Raw genomic sequence first — 22,835 nt, forward strand, 5'->3', positions numbered from 1 at the left:
CCGAGGTGTACTTTACCACTGAGCTACACATCCCAAGCCTTTTTATTTCACTTTATTTTGAGACAGGATCTCACTATATGGCCCAGGCTGGTCTTGAACTTGCCATCCTGCCTCCGCCTCCTGAGTGCCTCGGATTACAGACATTCATCACCTCTCCCAGCCACTTTTCCCATCTTGAAAATGAGGTGGTAAGGGTATCTTCAGTGTAGCCTAAAGCAGTTAATGGACATCAAAGGCCAAGAACATTGCCCAGGTCATAACAAGTATTCAGTAAGTCTCAGTTGTAATGTAGACATGGGTAGGGGAACTATCGTAGTGAGCAAGACAGATGTGATTTCAGCCTTCGTGGAGTGAGTAGGAGAGATAAGACACAAATACATTTGTTGTATGCTATAACACACTTGGCATTTGACATATGTTATCTTGAGTTATTGGTTATCTATTTTCATGTATGCCTTGTGGCCCTATCAAGATGGTAAATTTATTGAGGGAGGAGGGCCTGGATCTAATTCTGCTGTGTCCCTGGATGGGCCAGAGTGTCTTATAGATAGCAGACATTCAACAGTATTTATTGCTAATTACCTAAAGGATTGATCTTTCCTCTGCAATAAAAGCTTTATTATAAAGATCCTATTTCTCCATGGGATTTCACAGCCTTCTCCGGCTGATCAAATCAATGTGCGAGAAATTAACACCTAGCTACTATCTTGTGGACATTAGCGCTTCCAAGTATTTTGAGGTTTTTTTGGGGGGTGAAGGGGTAGCACTGGGATTGAATCCAAGGCTTTGGTGCGTGAAAGGCAAGCACTCTATCACTTACCTACATCCCCAACCCTGGCTCTAAGTCTCTTCTACATATAAACTCATCTTTCCTTTGATTCACATGCACTGAGTTCAGATTCTATCTACTGAAGTTACATGTTTCCATAAAATGACAATAATGATGCATTATTTCATTTAACCTGGATGATATTCTATAAGGCAAATGCTATGTCCATCTCTCTTCTCTTCTTTCCACTTTTTTTTTTTTTATTGGTGCATTCTAGTTGTACATAACAACATCCCATGCCGAGTGTAGCGGCACATGCCTGTTATCCCAGTGACTCCGGAGGCTGAAGCAGGAGGATTGAGAGTTCAAAGCCAGCCTCAGCAATGGCAAGGCAGTGAGCAACTCAGTGAGATCCTGTCTCTAAATAAAATACAAAAAAAGGGCTGGGGATGTGGCCCAGTGGTCAAGTGTCTCCCAGTGGTCAAGTGTCCAATCCCCAGTTCCCCCCCAAAATAAAATAAAATAATAAATAAACAATGAATACCATCCCTCTTTTACAGATGGGGAAACTGAGGCATAAAGAACGGAGGTTATTTGCCTAACGCCACCAGGAAGTGGTGGAGCGGAGATGTAAATCCAGACCACCTGATACTAGAGGTGGGATAGCTTGTAATTCCTCTGCCAGATCACCTAATGTGGGGACAACATGATACCCTGGCCTCTCTAACAAGAGGGGCAACAACATATAAAAACCAGCGATAAGGTGCAGCTCCCTCTGCCAGTCCCCAAGGGGTGATCTTTAGATCAAGGACTTCTTTTCTCTGACTCGTGGTGAAAAAGACAGCCCTGTCCACAGAGGACCATTGTTTTACTGATCTAATGGCAAATGGACTCTTCTGGCTTGTTTGGGGATCACTGACTCAACCTCTAACCAAGAGTCCCTCACCCAGGGCTTGTCACCCAGAGTTCATACCCAGGGACCTTCACTCCGGGCCCCACTTTAGAGCAAACTGACCCATTTCTTCCCTCCTTCCCTGCATGCTGTCTCTTGGTGATCTTTTTTTTTTTTTTTTTTTTTTTTATGATTTCAGTCCAGCCGGTTGTTAGCCTGCTGTGTTTGGAAATGGTAGATGATTAAACCTCCTGGCCAGGTGTAAACGCAACCTTTGTCATCTGGAGGCTGGGAGAATTACTTTGTTGGGCTGTAACCTTCCTGGGGCTCCCATACTTTTTTTGCATCCAGCAGACCCTCTCCCCCAGATGAGGTCTGCAGGGATCGGGCCTCTCAACTGATCATCCTGCCTGAGTCTAGTCCCGGAAGCCAGCGAGCCCAGATGCACCCACATGGCCACACAAAACACTGCAGAGGACCTAAAATTTAATTTAAGGAGATCAAGCTGCTCCTTCTCTCCCTCCCTTTTATTTTTTAGGAATTTTTACCATGTAAATAATAAAAATATGTAATCATTGACTAGACCTTTAAGCCTGAATTGAAGGTACGTTTTATTTCTGTTGCCAAGAAATATGCCATTAGTCCCTTACTTTGCCTCAGTGGTCACCCATGGCCCCCACCGTCTACTTGTCCACTGACTACAGCTTCTGGGTTTGACCCCAAGAAATGCAGCCCTGTAGAAGCAAGAAACAGCCCCTTAAGTGAACCACAGGCCTTTGAGGTAGGGAGGCCAAGCCAGGACTCCCAGCCTTGGAAATGACTAAACCAGAGGACAGGAAGTTCTGGATCTGAGTTAAGGACACTGGCAGCCCAGTGTCCTGGAGAATCAGCCAGAAGCCTTCTGTTGACTTTGTAAGGCCCAGTTCTCACCAACAGACTCAGGAAGGCTGTTACTGAACAAATAGCACGCAGCAAGTGTGCTTTCCTTGCAGGTTCCCAACACTCGGGAGCTTGGCCACTGCTCAAGGTGAGCCCAAGGAAGGCAGACAAACCTGTTCTCAGGTTGCTTTGGTTTGTCAAAGTCCTCTTTCAGGTGTTGGGTGGCTCTCATTGAATTCTGGTGCAGTTTGGGCAGAGAAGTAAACGGTCTCCTGCAGCTTTCTCTGTAGGCAGTAAATTAACGTCTGTCAAAGACTGAATGACTAACTCAATAAATCAATTAACGTGTGTTTAGTGAGCTTCACCCCCAGAGCCCTGAGTAACACTCTGTGAGAGACACCAAGACCCCCAGCAGCAGGAGCAAATGAGGGGGACAGAACTAACATCCCTGGGATCATTTGAAAACAACCCTCAGGCTAAACTATTATCTCTGCACTTGGAAATTTCAATCAGGCCTGCCGGGAATAGCAAGTAGAACCAGAAAGAAAGAGGAAGGAAGAGAGAGAGAGAAGGAGAGCAGGAAGGAAGGAATTTACATTAACTTTGTCCCATTTGCTCCTTGCAATTTATGTGACAGATCACATGTCTTTGTGACTTTTGCAAAGTCTTTTGGATGAAAGCAATAACATTTTGAGCAGTAACCGGATGGTGACATTTCCAGCAAGGGCAGACACATTCGATATGCAAGCAAAGGAGACCTCAATGTTGTTGGAGTAGCTCCTTTAATGGATGGTAGGATTCAGATTAAGTGGAAAGGACAAAAGATGATCTCAGCTAGTAAAGGGGGAAGGAGAAGAGGGGAGAGGCTTCCTGAGACTGGAGACAGCTCCATAAAATGCATTGAAGAGTTTTTTTTTTTTTTTTTTTTTTTTTTTTTTTTTAGGGTAGAGTGAAAAACAAGTACAGTTGCCTCTTGGTATCCTCAGATGATGAGTTCCAGGACCCCCTCAGATACCAAATTCCAAGGATGCTCAAGTCCCTTAAATAAAGTGACACAGGATTTACATATAACCTGTGAACATCCTTTCAATACCTTCAATTGTCTTTAGATTACTTATAATACCTAACATAGTATAGATAGTAGTTAAATGGTTATTAAACTGTGTTGTTTAGGGAATAATGACAAGAAAGAAAACTACAAGTTAATGGCAGATGCAACTTTTTTTTTTCAGATATTTCCATCCATGGTTAATTGAACCCACAAATGCAAAACCTGCAGATTCAGAGGGCCGACTACATGAACCAGGAAACCCCTAGACAGAAGCAACTGCAGATGAGACAGATCAGCCTCTGGGATGGAAAGAGATGGAAGGTAGAGAAGAGGCCCATCTCAGATATAGATATATATATATATATATATATATATATATATATACACACACGCGCACACACACACACACACACACACACACACACACACATATATATGTCATTATATATGTCTATATATACACACATACACATGTATACATATTTAGGTACATAAAGTTTTATTGAAGGGGAAGAAGATATTACATGATAGATCAGCATTCTTTTTTTATTCAAATTAGGAATACATGACAGCAGAATGCGGGTTGAGTCATTGTACATAATTGCAGCACAACTTTTCATTTCTCTGGTTGGACACCATGTAGTGTCACACCATATGTGCAATCACACATGTACCTAGGGTAATGATGTCCATCTCATTCCACCATCTTTCCTTCCCCCATGTTGCTTCCCCTCTCCTTCCTCAACCTTGGCTCAATCACAGTTCCTCCATTTTCCCATGCCCCCACCCCCCCATTATGGATCAGTATCCACTTATCAGAGAGAACATTTGGACTTTGGTTTTGGGGATTGGCTTACTTCACTTAGCATGATATTCTAGCTCCATCCATTTACCTGCAAATGCCATAATTTTATTCTCTCAGAGATATTTTGAAGAAGCAAAAGACAGAATGGTGACATCCTCCAAGACTCATCTTGGAGAATGTCAAGGGTCCTTCTCCAAAAGACCACTCCTCACAGCACACCAGATTTTTACACAGGGAAAATCCAAACAGAAAGATAGATAGGGTATTCTAAAGAAGGACAAGGGAAGAGAACAACCCTCCTCTCTAGGAAGAAATGTGGGGTACTGGCGGCATTTGGGGGAGGGTTGGATTTAGGCATGGCGCAGGCCTCAGGAATGGTTTCTGACCGCACAGTCCTTGTGCTAGATGGGAGGGGGATGAGGAAGAACAGCTGCCAGGCTGGTGGAGCCTGAGTGAGCCAAGTGACTCTAACACTCACGCTTGTTTTTGTTATTGTTGTTTCCTACCCCACCCTCCCACCCCTGGTATTAAGGACAGATTGCTGGGGGCTCTGCCACTGAGCTACATCCCCAGTCCTTTTCATTTTTATTTTGGGACAGGGTCTTACTAAGTTGCTGAAGCTGGCCTTGAACTTGCCATCTTCCTGCCTCAGCCTCCTGAATTGCTGGTATTGCAGGTGGGTACCACCAAGCCTGGCTAACATTTGTATGTTGATTATGGTATATTCTGTGCTGAGCACTGTACTAGGGTGGGAAACACCCACCAATAAAAAAAAAGAAAGAAAGAAAATACAGCCAGGTACAGTGGCACACACCTGTAATCCCAGAGGCTCAGGAGGCTGAGGAAGGAGAATCACAAGTTCAAAATCAGCCTCAGCAACTTAGTGAGGCCCAAAGCAACTTAGCGAGACCCTCTCTCAAAATAAAACATAAAAAGGGCTGAGGATGTGGTTCAGTGGTTGAGCACCCCTGGGTTCAATCCCTGGTACCAAAAAAAAAAAAAAAAAGAAAGATAGAAAATATAGCCCCTGTGCTATGGGGATATACCATCTACACAAGCAGACAAATGATCATGACAATGTGAGCTGGCTGAATGACATAAGATACCAGTGGACTGATCCTTCCTGCAGAAGTTGAGAGGATTCCAAGGATAGGAAATGGGGGAGGGTAGGAACATGGACATGCACACACACACACACACACAAACACACACACACACACACACACACACATAAAATGGAGACAAACATGGAGCCCTCCGAGTCAAGGGCCCATAGAAGAAAGTTGCAGACCCTAAACTTGGCACAAACAAATACAGGGATGTGGACAGTATCTGTGGTGCTCTCAGGAACTCTAGAAAGTCTGGAGGCTGCAACATAGGGTGCCAGGGAAGAAGGCTGGAAAGAGATTGGCGCCCAGTGCTGTGCTAACAAGGGCCTCTCAGGCCAGGTGACCTGGAGGAGTTGAGCAGATGGTGGCCGAGTGGGGAGGTTTGTTTGGAGCGGGTTTCCTAATGCCACCATCTCTTCTTCCTCCTCCCACAGCAAGCCCTCAAGGCCTCATTACTTGATCTATCAAGTAGTAATAGACAACTGAGCCCCAAACAAGATTCTGGCCACCTGTGCATTTCAGACGCCCGCCTTCTCATTACTGCCATTTTGCACTTTGGAAGGTGACTCTCAAGCCATCAGCATTCAGTAAAACATGGCCCTCCAAACCTTCCATGTAAAATTGTCAAGAAGCCCTGGCAAAGGGACAACAATTTTTAATACATGCCACCAATCTGAAACCTGCTGGAAGATATTCAACTAATGTTTATCAAATGAATGACTGGAGTCACTTGATGCAAGGCTTTGTGTGATTGTGACAACAAACAACATGGAGTCCTAGCCCTCAGGTGATTCAGTCTAGTGAGAAAGACAGGTGTGAACAAAGTGTGTCAGTGAGATTGCCACCCTAAAGGAGACAAGGCCAGACACAGAAGAAGAGCCCTTTATGGCCAAAGTACTAAGGGCCGGGGGAGGCGGGGGCTGTGGCTCAAGCCAATGCCAAGGTGAAGACTCTGATCTTTATCTGGAAGGCAACCTGGAGTCATTGAGTGACATCCTCAAGACTGAGTTCTGGAAAGGTCGCCGGCATCACTGAGCAGACAGTAACTCAGTTTAAGAAGATTGGGGAGAAGGTGAGTCCATTGGGAGGAGATTGCAGATGTCCAGATGGGAGGTCAGAAAGCAAGGTATAGATTCAAGAGGCACCTGGGAGGAGAAGTCCATAGACCTCAGGGACCGATCTGATAATGGAGGTATAGGAGAGGGATGTGTTGGGAGGCTCCCCTCGTTTCCTGTTTGGGTAATAGGGTGGCTGGCAAGTGAAATCTACCAAGAGATAAGATCCAAGCCAAAAACTGGAGGTGGGGGGTGTGGCGGGCAGGTAGGATTAGAATGGATTCTGATGAACTTGGGGAGCTGAAAGTCGTAGGCAATGGAGAGCCCGGGAGGCAGGTGGGCCTTCAAGCCTACAGGAAACAAAATAGGGGTCAAAGGTATTTACTTGCTGCCTGACCTTGATCAGGTGCCTCTACCTCTCTCTGCAAAACATGGAGGAGGCGATTGGTATGACTTTAGAGAGCAGATGGAGAAGGGGTGCTGATAAATCTCTATAACCAAGGAGAGGGGGGGGTCCCAGACTCACCAAAACCCTCTTCTTCTCTGCCCCACAGAGTGTTTTTAACTCCCTTCCAGGAGAAATAGCTGAAAGGTTTGTTCCCAGGTCCCTAAAGTGGGACTAAAGGCAATCCATCCTGAGGATGCCAAGGGAGTTTGCACTCAGCCTTAATTTTAGCACTTAATCTCTTACTGTCCCCCAGAACCAAGCTTGACTGACTCTTAGGTGCCATCTGTAATGCGCCAGACCATAAGTCCCTGGCAGATGTTTTTCGGGAGTCCTTTCTCTCAGCATCCTTCAATGGACACCCCTTGGCAGCAAGGAATGGGGGTGGGCCCAGGACCATCTTTGCTGAGCAAAAGCTTTCAGCTACTGGCTCCAGAACACATCCCCTCCGAATCTCCAGCAGAGTAATTCAAATTCTCTACTGACTTTTAAGTATTAGAAGTTGTGAAATGCCAATTTATTATCCTTATGCCAAAAAAGTAAATGAGCCTTGACCCATATACCAGATGCAAAAGTAACTTGAAAGAGGATCACAGAGGTTAACAAAAAGCTTAAAACTACAAAACTTCTAAAAAGAAAGCATAGAAGAATAATCTCTGTGATCCTGAGGCAGGCAAAATATTCATAGGTAGGACACAAAAAGCACAAATCACTTTTTTTAAAGCTTGTAAATTGAACCTTATCAAAATTGAAAAGTTCTGCTCCTCTAAAGATGCAGTTAAGAAAATCAGAAGACAATCACAGACTAGATACAATATCTGCAGAAGCTATGCCTCATAAAGAACTGATATCCACATGCATTGGTGGTTTAAGGACAAAATGGCCCAGCATTTTGGAAAATCATTTGTCAGTTTCTTATAAAGTCAAGCATACACTTAACCAGATGACCTGGCAATCCTACTGCTAAGCACATACACCCAAGATTAATGTGAAAACATGTTCAAACAAAAACATTGTACAAGAATGTTCATAGCAGATTCATAGTAGTCAAAAACTGACAATCTACTCAACTAGTAAATGGATATACAAGCTGTGATATCTAGTGTGTATCTAGTTATATAATGAAAAATTACTTATCAATAGTAACTATGCATGCAAATGAGATAGATTAATCTCAGAGACATTGAACTAATCAGAAAGAAGAAGAAAAGAAAAGCTAACTAGACTAAAATGACAGACTATAAGATTCTACTTATATCACATTCTGGAAAAGGCAAAATTGTAGGAATAGAACACAGTTAATAGTTCCCTGGGGTTAGGCCTCAGGTCCTGACTACAAAAAGGCCCAAAGGAATTTTTATGGCTAGTAAAAATATTTTATTTTTTTGAAACAGTGTCTCCCTATGTTGCCCAGACTGGCCTGGAACTCTTGATCCTCCTGCCTCGGCCTCCCCAGGAGCTGGGATTACAGGTCTGCAACACCACATCCGACTAAAATGATTTATATCTTAATTATGGTCGTTCTTACATAATTACATAAATGTATCAAAATCCACACAGCCATATCTAAAACTGGTGAATCTTACTCCTTGAAAATTATACCTCTATAAACTTAAGAAAAATAACACACTAAAGAAAATGCAGTTTCGTGAGATATGCCTTTTGTTTCCAAGATAATATGTTTATGTGCATTCTTCACCTAAATGACCACATCTTTTTGACCCGTTTTTATACTCTTCTTTGCACAACTAGAAGGACAGAATGAATGGAATCTAAAAGATAAATTCCAAACAAGCTTAATTAATCATAGTATACACTTCCTAGGTTTGTGCCTCACCTCCATCATTTTAACACACACACACACACACACACACACACACACACACACACACACCTCACTCAGGATTCACATCCTCACAGCCCTAGTCATGCCTTGCTATTAGAGATATAAATGGGTATAGGCTCTGGTCAAGGTTGATTTGTATTTTTAAAAGATGCTAAAAATGCTCAAACACATTTATCTAGAAATCTAACGTTATCCTATGGAGCTTACCAGATAAGTGCATGGGAAACAATATTTAAAAATGGTAACTTATGCAGGCATTGAAGTACCCGAAAGCCCAGATTCAAGAAATCCCACTTGGTTTGAATCCAACTCTACCATTCACTGGCTGTGCAACCTGAAGGCAAATGATTAACCCATTCTTTGCCTCAATTTTGCAAGAAATGAAACAGGACTCCTGGTTCATAATAAGACTTCTGAAACTACTAGCTATTGTTACGAGCCGAATTATGTCCTCTTCATGCTCCCTTACTCCCCCCAAAATATGTTAGAGTATCTCAGAATGTGACTGTACTTGAAGATTGGGTCCTCAAAGAAGTAATCAAGGGGCTGGGATTGTGGCTCAGGGGGAGAACTTTCGCCACGCATTCGTGAGGCACTGGGTTCGATCCTCAGCACTACATAAAAATAAAATATATTGTGTCCACCTGTAACTAAAAAAAATAAATATTAAAAAAAGAAGTAATCAAATTAAAAAGAGGTCATTAAGGTGAACTCAATTCAATATAACCAATGTCCTTACAAGAACAGGAGATCAGGACGCAGACACTCACAGAAAGAAGACCATGGTCACACTGGTGAAGCCAAGGAGAGGGGCCTCGGAAGAATCCAAATTGGCCACCACCAATGTTGGACTTCCATCCTCTGTGCTATGAAGAACCATGATATTGGGCTGGGATTGTGGCTCAGCGGTACAGTGCTCGCCTAGGATAGGCGGTACCCAGGTTCGCTTCTCAGCACCACATAAAAATAAAGGCATTGTGTTGTGTCCGTCTACACCTAAAAAATAAATATTAAAAAAAAGAAGCGCGATATTGATATCTAAGTTACCTGGTCTCTGGTACTTTGTTCTGGCAGCCCTAGCAAACCCATACAGCTATTAAATTACCAGCTAGGAGAATTAGTGAAACACATTTTGGTATCATTATACAATGAAACATTATATGCAATTGCAAGTCATGCTCTTGATATATCTTTGCTGATCCATAATAGATTTTTTTAAAGTGAGGAAAAAAACCAGACTATTAAAATAATATGTACATGTTCACATATAAGTGTGTGTGAGAGTAAATAAAATACGGAAAGCATGATTATATTTGAAAGGGAGGACATACAGAATTTCTTTTACCCCTATTTTCAGTTTCCAATTTTTCTGCCGTGAACAAAGATCACATATACATTATAGAAGAAAAAAAAAAATAGGTAGGTGCTCTTGGATCCAGGTATCCTGATGTGACTAAAGCTGAGGTTACTCAACAGGCAGCCCCAGACTCCAGTTGGATGTTAAAGGTCAAAGAGCCAAGAGTTAGGGGGTCCCAGCCTATTGCAGAATGGGAGGTGGGTGGACAGGTCATCCCCGTCTAATCAAACCGAATCCATCCATTCTAGAAAAGTCAGTTCTGACCAAAGAATCCAGCACAGACTCAAACAGAGCCACTCCTCTCTCTTTCATGCCACCAGCCCATTCCTCCCCATGTCCAGTCTTTCTGGAAAGCCCACAGGTTATAAACACCTCATGCCAGGCTCCAGGGGCCAGGAGAAAGAAGGCTGCAAGACATTTAGATTTGCCCCCAGGATTAATGACTTCAAAAAGCACTTGCCAGGAACTCTTCAAAGCTGGAAACAGAAGCCCTGGAGCATTAAATATAAATAAATACTTAGTCGTTTGGTTTCTTCCTTGCTTTTCAAAGGGCAATTTACTTCCTGGATTATCATTACAGTAGTCTGTTCTCCGGAAACCAGGATTATTCAAGTGCCACAGCTCAGGGTTGGGGCAAAAGAAAAAAAAAAATCTAAAGATCGCCTTATTATAGTTCTGCCACGCATTATATTTCCTTATGCCGAGCTGCAAAAGCCTACTGTTCACATCCCCACCGGAGGTGTGTTTTCACCTACAGACCCATATCTTTCTCTCTTTGAGATATGCCAATTCCATTTGGGTGAAAAAAATAAAAAAAAATTAAAGGTTCAGTTTCACTGTGTTAAACAGAAAGCAGCTATTCCTGCAGTTAAAGTAGGGATTCAAGTCAACACGTAATTAGTGAGTTTCTAGAATGTTCTAGAAACTGTGTCAAGGCTAGGGAGAATATCAAGATAATTAAAGACCTGGTGTCCATTGTCAAAAAAAAAAAAAAAAAGGTACAATCCATTGCGTGGACAAACATGTAAACAACAACAGAAGACAGAGAAAATTGTTGTCACACAGTACAGGGTTTTAACTGAGGCCAGTGGATAGACCTCAGGCCTGTGATACTGTAGGCATGGCCAGCAAATTTGCAAATGCAAGCCTAGAGATCTGCCCAAGGTGAGGGCCACAGTTCTTCAGTGGTCAAAGGATGGTGTCACCCAATGAGGTAGGAGATTAGAGGAATAAAGGATAAGGAGATGCATTCTGATACCCAATAGCATCTTGGTAATAAAGTGAAGAATCATTTAATTTGCACAGAGAAGGTGGAAGTGTTAAGACTATTCAATTATTTTTTTTCCTTTTTCACTACTGCAAATCATACCCAGGGACTTGCACATGTTAGGCAAGTGTTCTACCACTGAGCTATATAGCCCCTGGACCTTTTTAAATTTTATTTTGAGACAGGGTCTTCACTAAGTGGCCCAGGTTGACCTTGAAATTTCCATCCCCCTGTCTCTGCCTCCCAAGCAGCTGGGATTACAAGTATGCACCACCATGCCTAGAACTGAGATTGTTCAATTTTGCTTCAAGAAGTTTCTTCTATTTTCTGATCATTATCACCTTCCATGGGCAGTCTCCAGAGCTAGTAATATGAGGTCTTGGCCTCCCAGAAGAGAGTCTGTGTTCAAAGTTGAAACACTTTGGGGAGTTTGTTAAGTGTTCTGAGCTCTCCTGGCAAGGTCCCTGCTGCTGGGAAAGACTTTGCTGCCTACACTGAATTTGGTATTTTGCATGGGATTCTGACCTACAAGAAAAGCAGATTCCCAGAGTCACAGGAAGTTTGTCCAAAATTTTAAGGTAGTATTCCTTATTCCCCAAAAACAGAGCTGAAAGCTTACTAAGTACACTTCAGAAAATGATACCAGAATCACCCACCCATCCTAGAGGTCCCATGGCAGAATGGCATGTACTGGTAAGCAGATTCATTCTATGATCTAATTGGCTAGGACAGGGGACAAATCACAGTCCCAGGAAATTCTTAACCTTCAAAGTATTGAGCCAACTGGCCTTCCCAACTCATCAACCCTGTTTTCCATCCTCCTTCCAGCAAATGAAAACACTTTTCTTGGAGATCTTCCACATGCTATTTCATCCACCTAGAACACCTTTTCTCTTCCTCCTTGCCGACCTGTCCTTCAAAATCTGACTCAGATGTTCCCTCTCAGCACACACTAATCATGCCCACACACCCCCATCACTCAATGTTTAAATTCCTTGAAGGTTCCTTTATTCCTAATTCAACTCTCAAGTGATGATTCAAACATCATTCATTCAATATGTATTTATCTCACACAAAACCTTAGGTGCCACACACCAAAACAAGGGATTTTCTTTAAATTCTATATCAGCCCTCCAAAGCAGGATTTATTATTACTATTTGACAGATAAGGGAATAAACTCACAGAGGAGAGAAAATTTGTCTACGCTGTACATGTGGCTCAGTGGTAGAGCATAGGCTTAGCAAGCTGAAGGCCTTGGGTTCGACCCCCAGCACTACAAAAAAAAAAAAAAGAAAAAAAAAGAAAGAAAGAGAAGGGAAGAAAGGAAAATTGTCTAGGTCTGAACTCTGGATCTAGGATTCAAAGCCACCCAAGTCTAGTTGTAAAAGTAGTGACACCTGTGCAGTAGTGATTAGGCACTGGGCAACAGTGTTCCTTGCCCCCTCAAAACTATGAAAAAAGCACTATCATTATTCCAATTTTATAGATGAGTAAACTGAGGCGGAGAAGTTAAATGCCCAAGGTCACACACCTAAGAGCAGCAGAGCCCCGATTGAAGCCCAGGCTGTCTGGCTTCAGAGTTGATGTCATTAACCGCAGCAGCCTTTGAAGCCATGACTTCCAAGTTCATCCTGAGTCCTCTGAACTACAATAAGATTTTATATTCTATCTCTGCTTTGTGGATTAATAAAGTCCTTTAACCTGACATCGGTTTTGTCTCCACAACAAAAATCGCAAGTTCATTTGCTGATTCATTCCTAGAACCAGCAACATGAAGGTTCACCTGTGTCCACGCTCTCTAGGGTGAGAGGATGGGGGGCTTACACACCATGCCCACTGTTTTCTGGAGGGTTGGTTGTAACTTCTCTACATTAGGAGGTCTCCCACAAAACTCAGCAGGCCCTTAGAAAATCTTGTAACTGAATCTAGACAGCAGATTGTAGGAAAATGTAAAAAAAAAAAAAAAAAAATAGAACTGATAAATGTCTTAGCTATTCCAAGACCAAGAGGAGTCAAATTCAGTACCCTTGGACAATTGCTTTCATTTTCTTGATAGATTTCTCCTCCTAAAACACAATTTTCATTTTGTCTCCCTAGGGAGGGAGGTCTGGAACCAAAAAAGTCTCCGTTATTTTAAAACTTATTGGTCTCAAGTTCCATGTCAGACCCAGAGCTTTCATGTCTGGATGACCTACACACAACACAGCCCCATTCATGATCCCTCAGTGTGGACCATGAGTTCTCTTATTCATTCAACAAACATTTACAGAGTACTTAACTTTGTTCCAGGCAGTTTCAGGGGCACTAGGAATGCAGCAGTGAACAAGCAGATAAAGTCCTTGCCCTCAAGGAACTTACATTCGTATTGGGGGAGACAGATGACCATCATGTAAATATCATAATAGGTGATGATATGTGCTATAAAGAAATTAAACAGAGAAAAGGGAGGAAACGGTTGCTGGGGGTGGGATTGCTGGGGGATTTTGTTTTTGCTTTTGATTGTTTTGTCTTGTTTTGGTACCAGGGAAGAAACCCAGGGCGCTTAACCACTGAGCCACATCCCCAGCCCATGGGTTGCTGATTTATGGAGGGTCGTCAGGGCTCCCTATGAATAAGTGACATTTGAACAGGAATCCAAAAATGGAATGGAAGAAATCCAAAACTGGAGTGCAAATCTTTGGGAACCACATTCAGGCATCAAAAACAGCAATTGCAAAGGCCCTGAGGCAGGAGAGTGCTGGTCCTGCTGAGGGACATCTAGGCTGAATATGTGACAGGAACAGCCCAAGCCAGGGGGAGGGTGACAGAGATATGACCTGCCCTATTTGGACTGTAAACTGATCTCCAGCTGTTTCCTGACCCCCATCCCTAGGGATCTGGGGGCTCACCTCTGCATTACCAATCCAGATGGAAGTCTTTTTCTTTCTTTCTTTCTTTCTTTCTTTCTTTCTTTCTTTCTTTCTTTCTTTCTTTCTTTCTCTTTCTTTCTGATTTGTGCTAATCTTTTCTTTGTCTGAGCTCCTAGTAGACATCCAGTCCAGCCAGGGGTTATTTCCCTTCTGAAATGCACTACTGATTATGACCTCCTAAGAGCAGAGATCGATCTTGTTACCTGTGGATATTTAGTGGAAGACCTCTCCCAGGTGGTGCGAGTACTTTTCAGTCACCCCTCGCCATAGGATGGCAATGGCCCTATGGGAAAGTCCTCTAGCTCTTGTCCTGAAAAAAAACACATCCTTACAACTTCTACCTTCTGTCCCAGTTTTGAATGCAGGAACCACACACAGTACATCAAAATCCTTTTTCATGTGGTGGCACCTATTGGTGGTGGCACCTGGAAGCAGCTATTGTAGCCTTCTTTTATGCATGTGACTGTCCCAATTCCTAGACAGTCTGATAACCTCCACATCTAGGCTAGACCTGTCTCCCAAGCCCCAGGAGAGAGCTGCATTTGAATCTCATCGGGAATCCCCTGCATCATCACATCTAAGGTCAGGTTCATCCACTTCTCCCTAAAACGTGCTTCCTCCCTGCAGTCTTTACTTTGGTAAGAGGCTTCATCCAGTAGCCCCTGGGGGACATCCTCCACAGTTCCACACCCCGTTCCTTTCATCCCTCACTTTCATTCTCTCCCACCTCACTGCTGGGCTCCCCAACTCTCCTCTCAACTGTCCAATCTGGTTTCCTCTTGCTCTCTGCATCCCTCTGATGAATCGTCACCCTTATTGCTGGTGATGTTTCTAGAAGGCAAATCTGTTCTTGTTACCCTCTCAAAGCCTCTTTTTTTTTTTTTTTTTTTTTTTTGATACTAGGGATTGAACTTAGGGGCACTGAGCCCCATCCCCAGTCATTTTTCGTATTTTATTTAGAGACAGGGTCTCACTGAGTTGCTCAGGGCCTTAATAAGTTGCTGAGGTTGGCTTTGAACTCAGGCTCCTCCTGCCTCAGCCTCCCAAGCTGCTGGGATTACAGAGGTATGCTACCGCACTCGGCTCAAAGCCCTTCGCTGACTCCCTGTTGCCCTCAGAACAAAGTCCATACGCCCTAGTTGGGGAGGGGGAAAAATGTCCTCCAGGACCCTGCAAAGCTGTCTACTCGGAATCAAAATTCAGCATCTCAACAGAAGAGAAACACAAAATAAAATGAGAGGGAAAAAAAAAGGAAACTATTAGGGGGGAAGACTCATAACTGCTCCCACATTAAGGCTGAAAAGCAAAAGCTTAAGTGGAAGAGAATAAGGATAACTTGACTTAATAGCTATTCCCGAAAAAACGAGCAACCCAACTACCCTAGGGGTTTCTGACAACGGTAAATTCAATATGGGACAGCAGCATGACATCACCGTCCACACAAAGAGCCACTGCCTCATCCTACTCCGTGAGTGACACTTGTGAAGTCAGAGGACGGCACACTGCGTTTTCCCAGAGGAGGGTGACCACGAGAGGGAGGGTCTGCAAACACACCAGGTACGGACAGAGCTTTGAACCCCTTCCAATTCCGACTGCTCCAAGTGATATGTCTCCTTGGCCACCAAGTGCCACTCTCTGGATCCCAGAAGTTTATGGTGAAACTTAGCATCAAGCTCATCCCTGGCTTCAGGACCCTGGAGTTCCCATACCCTGCCCTCCTCTCTCCATTGCTCATAACATTGCTCAGAACAGACCAGGACATTTCCTTAGTTGTGTGTTTACTGTTTATCATCCTCTTCCTCGGATGGCTTACCAGCTCCACAAAGCAGGTATCTTTGTTGGTTTTGTCCCGTTGTGGATCCCAAGGACCTGGGAATTGGTACAGATGTGACAAATATCCTTTGTCTAGATAAATGATAGTCTAATAAAAACGGACGTGGGATTCTGCCCATCAATAATTTTAAAAGCTCTCCCTTTTGGCAAAATTTTTTTAAAAAATGAACCTTCTATATATTCACCCAAGTTATTAGTTAAAATGTGAAGGTGTTGGGTTACAATGACACACACACTCCCAGAAGTACAAAGGTGTTGATGGGCACGACACTGAATACAGCCAAAGGTCACATTGCACCTGTTGATCAGTCGAGGCTTGGTATGCCCACATAATTGACTATCATGTAGGCATTTTTTTAATATAAAAAGGATGAGACAAACATATAGGTACTGATTTAAAATGATCTTCAAGATGTATCACCCGATCAAAAAATGGAAAGTGCATAATAGCATCTATTATGCTTCCATTTGTGGTTTTAAAAGTATCTGGAAGGAAATTTCTGTGTCAACTTTGTCCCTGGTTTTCCTTTTTGCTTTGTTCTCTTGGCGGTGGTTTTGGTGTTGGCATTAATATTTATGTAGTGGCTTTGTAGAGGAAGAATGGAACACACACGAATTCACCGAGCGCCCACTCTATACCATGCAGGCGCCAGAAGCTAAACAGTACATCACTTCCTTTAACCTTAGGGTCACAATTCCTACTTCACCGTAGCGGAGACTCCTCTGTGAGTCGCTCCACACTCCCGGATCCTGCTTGACCCAGCCCTCAGGCTTCCATGCTGCCCAGCCCCTCTGTCAAGGGCAAGGACAGCCTGTTGCATTTCTCCTGCTGGCTCTCTGGCTTCCTGGATTTGGGGAGCCTGGCCAGCTCATCCTGTCTCCTGCAGAGGTGTGGAATGACAAGGTATTATCACAACTCTGTCAAGGAGCAGCGGTTGGCAGATCTGTCTCTCACCTGCCCAGGAAACAGACCCTTATCTGCCTCCCCAGGCAGGAGCCCTGGTGCTGGGCACTCCCCTAGCCTCTCCCGGGAGCAGCCAGGTTCCTGGTGTACTTCTGGGATGCGGGTAAGAGAGAAGCGCGTGCATCAGGACAGGCTCCCGATCAAGGCAAGCTCTGTTATGTCTAAGATAGAAGGCCAGAATTCAGCTACTTTTATCATTTTAGGTGATTCAACTGTTTTAATGAAAAGAGGGGACCTTGGAGCTGGTGGCGTCACAGATAAGGGAGTGTGGAAAGCAGCAGCAGATGGGTGACCTTGCTCTGCTTATTAACTCCTTTCCTTCCCCCTCCTGCCCTTCCTTGATTTCATTTTCTAGTCCAAGGTTTTCACAGGAAGGGGGAGGATCATTAGCATAGCCAAACCTTGGGAAAATGCTGCTTCAGGGTAATCCACATGTGCTCCGTGGGGCTGCGGCCTTCAGGCAGGGCCGGGCTCACCCAAGCCAGGCCAGGTTCCCACAAAAAGGCAGTCTGCCTGGCACCCGCAGGGGACGGATGATAAGGCTGAGGCTGGGCTAGACTGGTGGTCTGGGTCAAGGCACTGCAGGAGGTATGGGTCCAGGTGTCTCAGGAAGTGAGCAGCCCTGCGAATTCTGAGAGTGCTAACTCAATCCCACTCAACATTCATCGAGTGCCTGTCAAATCCCCTGTGTTTGGGGTTGGGGTATTCAAAGAGGAGGGAGACTGTCCCCACCTAAGCACCAATGTGTCATTATTGTAGCTGACAGCCTAATGAGTGCCAGAGACCAGAAGGGAGAAGACTGAGAGCAAGTCCCAAACTGTAGAAGCCCAAGATCTGCTCAGATAATAGGGAACAAGTCAAGCTGGGGAGAGTGGGACAGAAACCTGGGGAGTCCAAAGCAGTCTATATTATAATATAGATACTCACATATTTAGGCCAACTACCCTGATTTTTGGTTTGAAGATACATTTTCCCAAAATGAATGTCATGTGGCAGGATATTGGGGAGGGGGGGGTTGTTAATATACTCAAATATCTCCTGCCTCTAACCAGTTCTGCCTCCAACTTATACCTTGAAAGGTTTATGCACCACACTTTCCCATTCATTCTACCCAACTAATTGGAAACCCTCTATGGATGTGTCGAATTTTGAGGGTTCTGGACCTCACCTACTTAAAATATTTTAAGACAACTTCCTTAGCTTCTCTGTAAAGAGATTATGATGCACTCTTAGTGTATTTTCCCCAAAACAATTATGTCCCATATACAAATAAGTTTTCAAGTCATCCCTGGGGTAAACCCCTGGAAATTTTCAAGTAAGGGAGTTTCATTTATTTGGTATTATTGGTTTACAATCTGTTCCACACAAATGCCTGCACAAAATCTGTTTAACTATATGATACGTACTGTACTCCTCTCTGCTTCTTACTGAGTGTGCAGAACATTATCTGAATGACTCAGGGTATTCATTTTATAATGATTGTACTTCAATATCATCTAACATAATGCTTTCAAGGGATACTAAAGTGTATTGAGCTGTTATTATCCTGACTCTAATTATTAGGATTCTTTGGTTTGGTTTGGTTTTGCAGGACTGGGGATTGAATCCAGGGGCTCATAGATACTAAGCAAATGCTCTACTTCTGAAGCACATGACCTTAAAATTTTGTTTTTACTAAGTTGCCCAGGTTGGCCTCAAATTTTATGATCCTCTTGCCTCAGCTTCCCAAGTAGCTGAGGTTTCAAGCATGTGCCACTGCTTGAATGAAAGAATTTTTTTCCTGTTAGGCTGGAACTTTTGCAAATTGCTTTCAGTGTTCCAATCATCAGCATCTATTTTGCTGCTGATATTGCTAATAATCACAATATTGATAATGTTAAGAACTATTTATTAGGCAATTATCGTGCATCTGGCATGGTGCTAAGCACTTCGTGAATATGTTTTCATTTAATCCTTATAAATTTCCTATACAGCAATACTGCTATTATCTCCATTTATATCTGAGGACATGGAGACTTAACAGGGGGAAGTTAAACTGTCCTTGTTCACACAGGACATGGGAAGTTATGCTACCCAAATTCAGAGCCCCTGTTGTTAACCATTCTGTTGGAATTGTTCCTGCTGTAACCTAGTCTACCAATCAAAATCAGTTACAGATCTTTCTCCCCCCCCCCCTCTCTTCCAGGGATTGAAGGATTGAACCCAGGGGTGCTTAACCACTGAGCCACACCCCAGCCTATTTTATCTTTAATTGGGAGACAGGGTTTTGCTAAATTGCTCAGGGCCTCACTAAATTGCTAATGCTGAAGTCATGAGTCACGGGGATTACAGGTGCTCACCATCGCTGCTGGCAGTTACGAATGTTTCTAAACTAAGGGTTCCTAGGCCCCAAGCGGGGACATGTGACACTCCAGTAGTAAAGTCTCTGAATTTTAATGAGTGTCCTTTCTTGACTGACTACTTGTCCTCAAACATAGTTTAAATAGCTAAGACTGCTGAAGATGAGAAGCTGGCTAGCTAAGGCTCCTTTTTTTTCCTAGAATAATACCTTACTCTTGTATGGTACCTATCCTAGAATTTGTTCAAAAATATACATATTGCTGGGTAAGGTGGCACATACCTGTAATCCCAGCAGCTCAGGTGGCTCAGATAGGAGGATCGAAAGTTCAAAGTCAGCCTCAGCAATGGTGAGGCACTAAGCAACTCAGTAAGACCCTGTCTCTAAATAAAATAGGGCTGGGGATGTGGCTCAGTGGTTGAATGCCCCTGAATTCAATCCCTAGTACCCCTTCCCCTCAAAAAAAAACATAGATTTTTTTTTTTTAAAGAGAGAGTGAGAGAGGAGAGAGAGAGAGAGAGAATTTTTAATATTTATTTTTTAGTTCTCGGCAGACACAACATCTTTGTTGGTATGTGGTGCTGAGGATCGAACCCGGGCCGCACGCATGCCAGGCGAGCGCGCTACCGCTTGAGCCACATCCCCAGCCCCTTATTTTTCTTTACAACATCTCTGTGGTATGCCAAATAAGCAAATGCTTATACGGCATAATTTCCCGTGTCCTGTGGCATTAATATAATAGTTTCGTAACTTTTAAAATGAGGCTAGCGAGGGGCTGGGATTGTGGCTCAGCAGTAGAGCACTTGCCTAGCGCGGGCAGGACCCGAGTTCCATCCTCAACACCACATAAAAAAATAATTGTGTTGTGTCCATCTACACCTAAAAAAATAAATATTTTTTAAAAATGAGGCTAGCGAGATCAAACACCAAGGAGAGAATCCACAGGAATCCTGGACACTCATGCTGTCCCCAACATTTCCTTGTCCCATTGTCCCAAACTGTAGGGACCACTTGGCCCTCAGAAGCCAGAGATCTGCTCAGATACCCTTAAGCAAATATTTGCTCTCCTTTTCTTTTTCACTTTTTACCATGCTTGTTGACAATGTGCTAGGCCTGACGCCAGGCGCCTGAAGTGGCTTCCTTCCCTTCCATCGCTCCATTCCTCTGGTGTTACAGGGGACATGGGCAGAGTGAAGGAGATGATTTTACATCGTTGCCTTCTTAGCATATGGCAACTCCATCTTCCAGATGTTCAGGCCCAAGGCCTTGGAGTTATGACAGCTCTTTCTCTCACATGGCACATTCAATCCATCAGAAAAGCCTGTCAATTCTACCCTCCAAGACACGTCCAGCATCGGATACTTCTCACCACCTCCATGGTCACTGCCTGATCCCTGCCATCATCACCCTCCTATGTGATGGGAACGGCCTCCCTGCTCCTGCCCATGTCCCCCTCAGTCCAATCAGATTCTTCAATTGCATCATAATGGCCACAGTGGTTCTTTTGTTTATTTATTTATTTATTGTCGAGGTGCTGGGGACAGTGGGTCTTTTAAGTTAAGTCAGGCAGGGAAAGGTGGCCCACACATGTACTCTCAGCAACTCAGGAGGCTGAGCCAGGAGGATCACAAGTTCAAAGGCAGCCTGGGCAATTTAGCAAGACCCTGTCTCAAATCAAAAATAAAAAAGGACTGGGGATGTAGCTTAGTGGCAGAGCAGCCCTGGGCTTAATCCCCAGTATCAAAAGAAAGAAAAAAGTTAATCGGACCATGTCACCCCTCTGCTCAAAACCTTCCCATGACCTCTAGCTCACATATAGTAAAACCCAAGGTCCTTCTCAAGGCATGCACCTACCTACCCTGTCTGTCACCCCTCCTCTCCAGTCACCCTGGCCTCGTCCAGGGCACTCACTCACTGGTGATTGTCGCATACGTATCTTTCCGGAGTTCAGTTTTTGTTTTGTTTTTTGAATCTCAAGCTTTTTCCCTACCAATGAAAACCGGGGTACTATAAAGAGATGCCCAAAGGTCCTCAAAGGCCTTGGCAATGCCTGGCTTTCCTCCTGCACCAGCAAGGGGGCCTTGCCAGGCCACCTGGAGAACCCCTACCTGAGTACTGTTCTCCCTTCCTCCAACAGGTGTGCCTGCCCCTCCCCCACAGGACATAGCAAACATTAGTGGCGACAGTAAGGCATACTCTTTTTTTTTTTTTTCTATTTGCTATAGGTGGCAGAATGCCCAGAGGTGCCCAGTGCTGGCATTTCGGGGAGAAATGCCGGACTGAAGAGACACCTAGAGAGAAAGGGAGGCACGGAAGTCCCTGCAGGTTTCCACAGCTGGCCTTAGAAGCCAGCTGGAAACAGGCCATTTGACAGGGAGCATCTGGGGGCTAGCTCAGGCCCAAACCAAGCCAGATTAGAGAACCTCTGTCCTAACCAGAGCCAGGAATCTTCACAGGTCAGCCCCCTCCTGCTCTGGGAGGCCCCACCAGGGATAACACCTGGGTGCCACACAGCTTCCCGCCTGCCAAAGCCAAATTCCTTCTGCTCCACCACTTCTCCAGGGTTAGGGAGGGCTTGGTCAGTCCCAAGACCAGATCTCAGCCCCATCACATGCACCTGCACACAGTAGGTGTCTGCACATGTCAGGAGCTAAAGTCCCCACCCCCAAGACCCCTCACCTCCTGCCTCCCAGGGGCTGGACCCCTTTTTCTTTGGATTAGGGATCCAGAAGACCCACCCCTTCTGTTTTCTCAAGGTCCATGCCTCTAGCTACGCAAACAGCCACTTCCTCTTCTGGCCTTCCTGTCCTTTTGGAGGGACAAAGAGGCCCAGCTCCCAGAAACACTGTCTCCTAGAGTCCCGAGAATTCCTGGAATGGGCAAGGACTTTGCCTGAAAAAAAGAGAAAGGAGAACTCTAGGTGAAGGCAGAGGGGAGCAAGGGGCAGATCAAAGAAAGCCTGGACAGGGTCAGGCGTGAGGAGGGCCGGCAGGGAGACAAATGAGGGTCAGCAGAGGGACAGGCGCGCATGCCCGCAGATGCCCTTGACAGCGCAGGCGCATGCGCAGGGGAAAAGACACTCCTTCTGCCTGGGAGTAAGGAAGATAGATCAGCTTCTAACTTCTCGCTGGGAGCTAATAATTAACTGTCCCTATTTCTGCCCCTTCTGGAACGCAGCTACCACCATCTCACAAAAAACAGCCTTTGCCATCGCCAAGGTTGGTGGTGTCCCAGAGAGTCCTGTGTCTGAGATGGTGGTAGCTGCGTTCCAGAAGGGGCAGAAATAGGGACAGTTAATTATTAGCTCCCAGCGAG

At 44.4% G+C, this 22,835-nt stretch overlaps 1 long non-coding RNA gene across 1 annotated transcript; it reads right to left on the reverse strand.

Annotated features, from left to right (window-relative positions):
- Positions 1-20,040: 20,040 nt before the first annotated feature.
- LOC144370126 (uncharacterized) lies at positions 20,041-22,598 on the reverse strand. The gene is made up of 2 exons (XR_013430067.1): positions 22,259-22,598; positions 20,041-21,184 (listed from the first exon to the last, which is right to left on the reverse strand). It is a non-coding gene; the product is annotated as an uncharacterized LOC144370126 (long non-coding RNA).
- Positions 22,599-22,835: the final 237 nt, after the last annotated feature.

Source organism: Ictidomys tridecemlineatus, chromosome 13 (assembly GCF_052094955.1).
Source record: "Ictidomys tridecemlineatus isolate mIctTri1 chromosome 13, mIctTri1.hap1, whole genome shotgun sequence".
In the NCBI taxonomy this organism is placed as follows: Eukaryota; Metazoa; Chordata; class Mammalia; order Rodentia; family Sciuridae; genus Ictidomys; species Ictidomys tridecemlineatus.